General features: G+C 41.8%; 1 pseudogene; it reads right to left on the bottom strand.

Moving 5' to 3' along the window:
• Positions 1-1987: 1987 nt before the first annotated feature.
• On the bottom strand, positions 1988-9117 carry LOC140221181 (uncharacterized; annotated as a pseudogene).
• Positions 9118-9586: the final 469 nt, after the last annotated feature.

Genomic DNA, 9586 nt, shown 5'->3' with positions numbered 1-9586 from the left:
AGAGAGGACCCTGGTTCCCGGCAGTAGCGCTGCTAGTGGTGGCGGTGGCTAGGGTTAGCTGCCTCTCCTTGTAAATCGAGAGAGCATAGAGCATCCCATGGCGGACGCCCAGCCTCCCCCACAGCATCGCGCAGGACACCTAGCGCCAGCGAGGCGACGCCATACCCACTCGGTGGCGCTTCCTGCTCCTCTGCCGGCCCTGCCTGTCGCTGCGTTTCTTGGTTGAGTTAGTGAGCAGGCGATGCTACTGCATTTTGACTGAGAGATATCATCATGGCAGAGATCAATTGCGCAACAAGTTCTGTGCAATCTGATCAACGGGACATGGTGTAATTCATGCATGAATCAGGGAGGGAGGCGCGATGTTCTCTATGACAATCGTCAGCAGCATTCCGATCAACATTCCTGCATCCATGTAAATAAAGAACAACTGAATCCATAGTACTGAACGACATGTGGAGCTGTAATTGGTTGGTTATAAATAAAGATGGGTAAAATACACCGCACAACCATGCAGATATGAAAAATGATTAAAAATATTGTCTTCCGATGTAGGTAAAATACACTGCACAACCATGCAGATATAAAAATTGATTAAAAATAATCTTGTCATCCGAGGTATTCGTAAGGAAAAACCTTGCGATTTTGTCCTATTTTCTCTACTTTTTGCAAGGAAATACACTGCACAACCAAAACCTCGTAGACTTTCTTGACCATCTCAGAGATAAAATTTCAAAGCAGTAGCCTAAGAGATGTGATGTGATGCAGAAACAGGGAGAATAAAGCAAAACATGTCGTAACTTGGCCACTCAATGGAACCCCAAGTTTTTTCAGAGCCTGCAATATGTTTGCTGCTGATGTTTGCAGGAGTTAGTCAACGGATTGGCAGTATGCTCAAGAAACAGAAGCATCATATAATGCAGAAACAAAGAGATGTCATCAGTTGCTATGTTATAATCAGGGACTGAGTTGATTTGACACATCACACGTAAAAAAGGTAGGCAGGCCAGTTATATCATCTCGCAGCAAAGAAAATCATGCAACATAGTACCATAACAGCATTGCAGTTAACACTACTAGAAATATGGACATTCGTCCTTGACCTTAGTACCGGGTGGTTTTTGAGCCGGTACTAATGCTCTAGTACCGGCTCTAACACGGAGCCCCCCATGACCCCCTTTAGTACCAGACGGGAGCTCCACCCGGTACTAAAGATCACCCATTAGTACTGGGTGGAGCCTGAGGCTCTTTAGTACCGGGTGGACTTCCCACCTCGTACTAAAGAGCTCCCCCCTTATCCATCCGTCCGCCCACCCCTATCCATAAAAAAAGCAAGGTGGCAGCTGAATCTCCCTCCTCTATCTTTCTCTCCTAGCTCTCTCTCTCAGCAGACCCTCATCCTCACCCCCTCTGCCTCCCCTCCCCTCCCCACTCCGCTCGCCCCTCACCAGCAGTGAGGAGCTGTGGCGGGGCGAGGTGAGGCGGCGGCGACGGGTGGGAGGCCGGGGGCGGCTGGGGCTGGCAGCAGGGCAGGGGCCGGCGGGTGGATTTCAATTTTTTTATTTTTTAATACCCCTTTAGTATTGGTTATTTCAACTGATACTAAATGCCCCCCTTAGTACCGAATTAATAATACCGGTTGCGAAACCAATACTAAAGGAGTTCCCAACCGGTACAGAAGGCCATTTCCCTAGTAGTGTAACCAAGGTTCTCAAGTGCAACATGGTAGTACCATAACCACATTGCAATTAACTAAGGTTCTAAAGTGCAACGTAGTAGTATCATAGTAGCATTACAATTAACCAAGGTTATCAAGGGCAACACAGCCCAGATAACATCCACCAAAAGTAACATACTATACCACCATAGCACGAGAGTGCTCAAAGGTGATTGCACACCATACTAACATGAGACTATCAGTTCCAGAAATCAGCATCAGAGGCATAAGGATCACCCAGGGGAGCCTCGTTACCACTTGGTCTACCACTCACTTCTGCAAGCCGTAATCATCTTCAACACCTTCATCATCAACCACAAGAGATTCATCATCTTCATCACTACCTGAATCCATCTCATCAGTCAAACTTGGTGTGAAACTTCCATGTCCAGAATCTATCCTAGGACGGTAGTGGTCTTCAAGTGTGTATGATCCACCGGTGACTTCTTCAACAAGTTGCCATGCAAGTTTATCCCTGTTATAAAGTCGTGCAGCTTGTATGCCAACCCATTCATGCTCAAACTCATAGCCTTCAAGGACCAAAGGTTCAAACTTGCTTCCTTCTAACTGCTACCTTCCAGACCTATCTGCAATCATATAGTTTTGTCGAAGGTAAGACTTATCCTCCAATCTCTTGCTATCTGACTGTTTCATAGTTGTGGTATGGATCTAAAAAAGTGCATAGAAAGGAAAGACGTCGGTAAAATTCTCTTTCTACTGGGAAAAGATATCATATGCCTATGTGTTGTTGATGGTGCTTAGTTACTTACAGAGTCAAACATAGTCCAATTGCAGTCATAGCCAGATGCTGAGCAATAAAGACCAACAATACGCCATGCAAATTTTTTGAGCTCTCTAGCAGACTAGCATAGGCACACCACCAATCATCTAAAATGTAAGACATGATAACAAGTTTACAAAAGCTAAAATGGAAAGGAATTTGGAAATTGGATACATAGAGAATACTACTTACTTGGATTCTTTTCCCTAAAGCTAGTTGTAATGCTCTCATATTGATTAGCTTGGTCACTTATCTTAGCAATCAAATCATCATCACCAATGATCATTTGTTCAATCACATCATTAAACATCTTTAGTAGGCTTGAAGCATAAGCGCAATCATTTTCTTTGATGTCGCAAAATTTATCTGGATTCAGAAACAATGTAGCCCCATATAGTTTTTGCTCCATTTGGTCTGCCCAACGCCGCTCAACAATGTCCATCACTTTCTCCAGTATTCCTCGATTGCTTGCAAAAGATTCTCTAAGTTTCTTCTTAGCAAGATCCAGACCTGCGAACACCTATTGCATTGCTGGCCTCTTAGCATCATAGACCATCCTCAACAGAACAAGAAGTGGTTCTGATGCTTTCATGCAATCTTCTACCCTATTCCAAAATGTGGTAGACAACACAATTTGACACACGTTCTTGCCCTCCTGTGTGCCTGACAAATTGGACCTACTCCAATCCTCATTAGTGAATAGACACTTCATTACATCTCTATACTTGTATATCCTCTCCAAAGTGAGGAACGATGTGGAGTATCGAGTGGTTGCAGGCACCACAGGATCCTTTTCACCCATCTTCTCACATATTGCCAACAGAAATCTTGCATGCCTGTAAATGAATGTGGTGACACGCTTGGCCTGTTGAATATGTTTCTTGAACCTTCCAACTTCCCAATGTCCTTCAACATATGGTCCAAGCACTGGAAAGCACACGGGGTCCAAAATAATGTAGGAATCTTGTCCATTAGAATAGTGCAGGCTGCCTTAAGGTTATGACTGTTGTTTGTGACAACCTGAACAACTTTGTCCTTACCAGTATCCTCAATCCATTGCTCTATCAATTCTGCCAATAAATCTGCATGATCTAAAGCATATGAAGCATCAACAAAGCCCAAGAAGAAAATCCCCTCCACACTACAGACCATGAATTTGAGCAAGTGAAGACTCTTCCAAAGATGGGTTCAGGAATCCACCATGAGAGTGCAACCATGCGTCTCCTAGGCCTTTTCATTCTTGTTCCTCACTTCAATCATCCAATTCATCTCCTGCTCAAAGAGAGGCCCCGCCAATTCCTCCTGACTAGGACAGTACAAAGTCAGGTCCACACTGTGCAATGGTCTCCATCAAAGCATCAAAGTTTCTATTGTCAATGACACTAGGAGGCAAGTCATTCGCTTGCAGGAACTTGGTCATAAGCTCGGTGAACTTAGCATGCCTTTCCGGAGAAACCTCCTCATGTGTCTTCTAGAACATATCCAGGGTAGTTTGTGCCATCCGGGGCTGCTTCCTTTTGGAAGGTGCTGCACGAAAGTGGTGAAGCATGGCCTTGTTTGGTGGTTCTTGGCCCGACATTTTCCGTTCTAATTAGCTGACGCAAAAGATGAAGTTTGGGTCAGTACTCCATGCAGCGATCTTGTGCACAGGGAAATGAAGTTACTTGCAAGAATGCAGCCATCCATGAATAGAGTAAATCGAGAAACTAATTTAGTAGCTAAAATGTACAATTAGCTACCGACATAGCTATGGTGGTATTCCCAGTTAGAGATGTACCCGCTTCAGCCCCCCTCTTTGGTCTAAAAAAACTAGACATTGGTTTCAGAAAAAAAATCCCCCTCCTCTGTTATCTTCCCTTTTGCCCTCAGTGGGCACGATAGTTGTATGGATGCAGTGCAAAAATAATCTTGTACAGAGTGAAATGGATTTGCTAGATAAAAATCCATGTGAAGATTTAACCTTGTGCACATAGAAATGATGCTGCTTGCTAAAGAAAAAAAATCCATGTAAAGAGTTAATCTCGTTGAAAACAACCCGAATAGAATCCAGCCCTAGTGACGAATCGGCCAAGATTGAGTGAAACCTATCGTCCGCTCTTTGCACCCAGAGAGAGAGAGAGATCCGAACCGGGAGGAGCTGCAACAACGGCGACCGGTGTCGCAGCGATGGTTGGCCTGGGTGGAGGTGGACGAGGAGCTGAGGAGGACGCGGTGGCGGCTAGGGTTCCCAATCTTTGTGTGGAATGGGAATTGTGTACTAGTACAGGAGTTGTACTAGGCGGCCGACAACGCCTCGGAATCCCCCCAAATCGCGCGCCCTTCCATCTTCTGGCGGGAACCTGGGCTTGTGAGTGGCTGACATGGTTGGCCCACATGAAAAAAAGTGAAGAGCATCTAATAAAGTTCGAGTTAATGAACATGAATTTGCATCTTGTACCACTGCTGGAAGATGAAAAATGACAACCGATATGTTTTCCCTAGTATTTTCTCGAACATTTTCAGAGATTGAGATAAAGTTCCAGTTGAGATGTAAATTGGTTTCTTCTTTCTATTTTCCATTTCTACCTCTAGAGATCGAGATAGAGCCTGCTACATTACGCAATGGTGTGAAATCAGAAGCACACTCAACTGTGTGCATAGTGGTGTCTATAATAGTAAAATAGTGAGGAAAATCCTTTGCCCCATGTATGTGTTTCCATTCTTAAGATGTAATTTGAGATTTTACCCAATGTTTCCCTCCATTCTCTTTCTTCAACATGAAATAGAGCTATTTGTAATTAACTTTTTGAGACGTGCATAGCATGTTTTTCATTAAAAAGAAGAGAGTTATAGCGATGCAACTTCTATGATCGCAGCGTAAGTACGGAGCCTCTTCTTTCGCTAGCATGATGCTTGGATCAACTTCAACAGCGAATGGAGGCATGCCATCAAACTGATCATAATCCTTTGGCTGGTCTGGTTTGTCCTCGACTTCTACGATTTTTCTTTTACCTGGAAGAACTATGTGGCGCTTTGGCTCCTATGGTTTCTCTATATCTTTTGAATTATTATTGGGTTTGCTAGACATGTCACATAGAACACTTGATGCACATCATTAGTAAGGATGAATGGTTCATTTTTGTATCCAGTCTTGGTCATGTCCACTATTGTCATTCCATACTAATCTTTCATTACACCACCTCCAGTTAACTTCACCCATTGGCAATGAAACAGAGGGATCTTCAACGGTCTGTAGTCGAGTTCCCAGATCTCCTCTATGAAACCATAATACGAGTCCTTGCTTCCGTTGTTTTCTATGACATCTATATGGACACCACTATTTTGATTGGTGCTTTTTTGATCTTGGGCTCTCGTGTAAAATGTATAACCATTTATCTCATAACCTTGGAATGTCACGATTGTGTTAGACGGTCCCCTAGCTATCCAAGCGAGTTGTTTGTGAATCGTGTTGTTACCCATAAGGTGTTGACGCAACAAAGAGGGAAAAATATCCATATGATGACGTATAATCCAGTCATGGGATTTATCCGTGTGTTGGGAAAATTCAATCTTCTTGTATTCCTCTATATACGGAGCCAAGGGTGATTATTGTAGAACCATGAAGTGTGGTTTATGGAACAAATCACTATTAGTGCTCAAACTTGATTTCCTTCCAAGAGTGCCCTTTCCCCGTAGCCTCCCCTCATGACATGATACTGGAACCCCAATCGAATTAATTGAGTCAATAAAATCAACACAAAACTTAATGACCTCCTCTGTTCCATATCTCTTGGCGATGCTTCCTTTTGGATGGGCACGATTAAGAACATAATTTTTTTAGACTGACATGAACCTGTCGAAAGAGAACATATTGTGCATGAATATTGGACCAAGAATAGTAATCTCTTTGACTAGGTGAACCCGAAAATGCGTCATAATATTGAAGAAGGATGGTGGAAATACCAACTCAAAGCTGACAAAACATTGTACCACATCATTTGTAACTTTAGTAGCTTGGTTGGATTGATTTCCTTCTGTGAAATTGCATTGAGAAAACACGCATAGCTTTACGAGCTCCAGTTGTACATACTTCGGTAGAATAGCCCTCAGTGCAACCGGAAGCAATTGAGTCATCAACATGTGGCAGTCATGGGCCTTTAAATTTGTGAACTTATTTTCTTTCATATTTATTGTTCCCTTTATATTCGAGGAGTACCCAGACGGCACCTTGATACTATTCATGCAATCAAACATGCTATCCTTGTCTTCCTTGCTGAGAGTGTAACTTGCGGGATGTATGTAGTGCTGTTCTTTATCTCTCTTTTTCCGGATGTAGGTCATCTCATTGCTCCATAAGTTTAAGGTCCTGTCGTTCTTCCAATGTATCTTTTGTGTTTCCATATGTACCTAGGAAACCTAGCACGTTCACGCAAAGATCCTTCATTAGGTGCATCACATCAATTGCATTGCGGACCTCTAGAATTTCCTAATAAGGTAGCTCCCAAAATATAGACTTGTTCTTCCACATGGGTGCACGTCCGTTATCGTCGTTCAGAACAGGTTTGCTACCAAGGCCCTTTACAAAGACTACCATTACGGTGTGTAGGCTTTTTATGATGGCCTGCCGCCTTGTTGAAATGCATCCCTTTCTTTCTTAACGGGTAGTTAATAGGAAGAAATCGATGATGTCCCATATACATGACCTTCCTACAATATTTCAAATACATGCTGTCTGTATCGTCTGAACAGTAGGTGCAGGCCCGATATCCCTTGTTTGTTTGTCCTGAAAGGTTACTCAGCACAGGCCAATCATTGATGGTTACGAACAACAATGCTCATAGGTCAAAACTCTCTTATTTATTCTCATCCCACACACGCACACTTTTTTATTCCAAAAAAGTAAAAGTTCTTCAACCAACGATCTTAGATACATATCAATATCGTTGTCAGGTTGTTTTGGACCTTGGATAATCACCGACATCATAATGAACTTTCGCTTCATGCACAGCCAAGGAGGAAGGATGAACATACATAGGATCACATGCCAAGTACTATGACCACTACTCAACTCACCAAATGGATTGAATCTATCCATACTTAAACCAAACCATATGTTCCATACATCCCTTTCAAATTAAAGTCTGGGAATGCTCTATTAACTGATCTCCACTAGGACCCATCAGCAGGGTGTTTCAGCATGTCATCTTGTTTACACTTTTCTTTATACCAATGCATCAACTTAGCATCCGTCTTGTTTCTGAACAAACACTTCAAACGTGGTATTATAGGAAAATACCACATCACTTTCGCGGGAACTCTCTTCTTGGGAGGCTACCCCTCAACATCATCAGGATCATCTTGCATGATCTTATACCACATTGCGCCGCACAAGGGACAAGCATCCAATTTCTCGTATTTATCACCACAATAGAGGATACAATCATTAGGACATGTGTGTATCTTCTGAACCTCCAATCCCAAAGGGTAAACAACCTGTTTTGCTTCATATGTTGTGGATGGAAATTCATTATTCTTGGAAGTATGTTCTTTACAATTTTCAATATCCCCTGAAACGCCTTATTGGACAAATCATTTTTTGCCTTCCATTACAGCAATTCTAGTGTGCTACCTAGCTTTTTATGCCCTTGCTTGCAATTTGGCACAATAATTTTTTGTGATCCTCTATCATATGATACAACTTTTCTGATTCCTTCTCACTTTCGCAGTCTTTTGTGCATCTCATGGCACCTGACCAAGATTATCAGTAGGGACCAAGATCATCAGTAGGGCCATTTGTTGCAAACTCTTCTTCATCAGCCTCACCCATTGTAGTATCCGCAAAGGCTTGACCTGCAGCTTAGTCAAAATGTTGCTATCATCCTCTTCTTCTTCGCCATCTTCCATTATAACTCATCTTTCACCGTGCTTGGTCCAAACCAAATAGTTAGGCATGAAATTGTGACTAAACAAGTGGCTGTGAAGAGTCCGCCAGGAAGACTAGTCCTTCTTGTTATTGCATTGGAAGCATGGACAACATATGGATCTTTTTTCTAGCTTGTTGGTTTTGGCCACTTTGAGAAAATAATGCATCAACGAACTCCTTGGTTCGTCTGTCCGTGTTGTACATCCATTGTTGGTCCATCTGCATCATATTACGTGAAAAATGGACATAGAATTTCATCAACACAATTATAATATGTAACAATACATTTTCTCATTCTCTTTCTTGAAATCGAACATAAGCTTAAATTGAAATACAGTACTACAAAGTTTAGACCGAAATGACATGACAAACTACAACAAGCATCCACTGAGTACATAAAGGAGGTCTTTAAGCATCCTTGGCTGGCAAAGAAGAAGGTTTAGCTGACATACCCTCATCCTGGTGAGTATTATTTGTTCCTGGAGTTGGAGTTGTTTGACCTGGGACTAGAGGTGGAGCATAACGATCACCAGACAGAGGTTTTTGGCCCACCGCAACAGCATCTTCATGACATCTTTGTAAATATCGAAGCATTGCTCTCTCCAACACTCCTTTTTTCTTCACCTTGTCACGAGAGCCAACTAGGGTTTTTCCCTTGCTGCGAGAGGAACGAGGATTACCCCCACCATCGCCACTCCCTCCAGTTGCAAGCTCCATGTTGATTGGACAACACTTTGTTTTTTAAATTGGACATAATATATTAGTAACTTATGAAGGATCAAATTCTATTTCTTTGACCTATAATTTATTTATCTCATCTTTATTGCAAGGACCAAATATTATGAACATGTTTACTCTATTTATTCCCTACGATCAAGTTCTTTAACTAATACGAATCATATGTAGCATGCAAACTATACAAAAAATTGTAGCAAAGATCAAATTCTATTTCTTTGACATATAATTTATATATTTCATGTTTATTGCAAGTACTAAATATTATAAATACATTTACTCTATTTTTTTTCCTACTTAATATTGATCAAGTTCTTTAACTAATACGAAGCATATATAACATGCAAACTATCCAAAAATTGTAGCTCAAATGCATGTATAAATAAAAAATCTCTCCATTATTCTCCCTTATTCTAAAAAAACTTAAATTTCTCTATCTCTAAAGTATAAA

This window comes from Setaria viridis, chromosome 9 (assembly GCF_005286985.2).
Source record: "Setaria viridis chromosome 9, Setaria_viridis_v4.0, whole genome shotgun sequence".
Classification (NCBI taxonomy): domain Eukaryota; kingdom Viridiplantae; phylum Streptophyta; class Magnoliopsida; order Poales; family Poaceae; genus Setaria; species Setaria viridis.
This window is presented reverse-complemented; position numbering and strand designations above follow the sequence as displayed.